The following is a 1,118-nucleotide window of genomic DNA, read 5'->3' on the forward strand; positions in this document are numbered from 1 at the left end:
GAAAATCTTTTTTAGGATTTCGAGGCATCAAATCCATGATATCGGATTCAGATTTTTCATAGCACAGGCTGATGGCCGGCATCATGTCAGTTCCGCAACAGATGCACAGAATCATGATCGATGTGATAGAAACGGGAAAACCAAATGCTGCAAAAAGATAGGGCTGTAAAAACNCCCTCCTCGACGCCGACAACAATGGTGGCAAAGTTGTCATCCATGAGGATCATGTCGGCGGCCTGTTTTGACACATCCGACCCGGTGATGCCCATGGCCACGCCAATGTCTGCCTTCTTCAGCGCCGGCGAGTCGTTGACGCCGTCTCCGGTGACGGCGACAATCTTGCCCAGACTCTGGCAGGCTTCCACAATTCGCAGCTTCTGCTGCGGTGACGTTCGAGCAAAGACAATCTCATTAAAGTCACGCAGAATTTCCCGCAACTGGTTGTCGGTCAGTGTGGCCAGCTCATCGCCGGGCACTACAATGGAGGCAGAGGAGCGCATGCTGTTGACCTTCTTGTCAATTTTAGGCAGTGAAATCTGCGTCGACCTCCGGTGAGATGCAGAGATGATGCCCACCGACTTGGCGATGGCCTGCGCCGTGATTGGGTGATCTCCGGTGACCATGATGACGACGATGCCCGCCGCTTTGCACTTCATGACGGCGCCCGGAACGGTGGCTCGCGGAGGGTCGATCATGGCAACCAGCCCAATGAAGCGCAAATCTTTCACCTCAAAGTCATTTCCCTCGTCGAGGTTAAACTTGTGGTCAGGTGCAAAGCCCTGGAGGTCCATGTCGCAGAAAGCGAGCACACGTTCGCCCATTGAGCCCAGTTCTCGGTACGCCGTTTCAAAGTCCTCCCTGTCGTCGTCGCTCAGTGGAACTGTTTCGCCATTTTCTGAAATGTGTTTTTGTCTAGTAAGTACTTTAACCAACTTCTAAAAAAGTTGTACTACTTGAGTAATTACCGTTAAGAATGTACGAACACACTGCGAGCACTCGCTCAGGGGCGCCCTTCATGACGACGAAAAAGTTGTGATCACTTGGCTGCAGCTTCTCGGTGTTTTGGTGTACCGAGTACTGGTACTTGTACACTGAACTGAAGGGCTTCTCCGCCACCT

At 52.1% G+C, this 1,118-nt stretch overlaps 1 pseudogene; it reads right to left on the reverse strand.

Moving 5' to 3' along the window:
* Nucleotides 1-9: 9 nt before the first annotated feature.
* LOC108357560 (sodium/potassium-transporting ATPase subunit alpha-B-like) lies at nt 10-1,113 on the reverse strand (annotated as a pseudogene).
* Nucleotides 1,114-1,118: the final 5 nt, after the last annotated feature.

Source organism: Rhagoletis zephyria, unplaced genomic scaffold (assembly GCF_001687245.7).
Source record: "Rhagoletis zephyria isolate East Lansing unplaced genomic scaffold, Rhagoletis_zephyria_1.1 Rzeph_scaffold_79955, whole genome shotgun sequence".
Lineage (NCBI taxonomy): Eukaryota > Metazoa > Arthropoda > Insecta > Diptera > Tephritidae > Rhagoletis > Rhagoletis zephyria.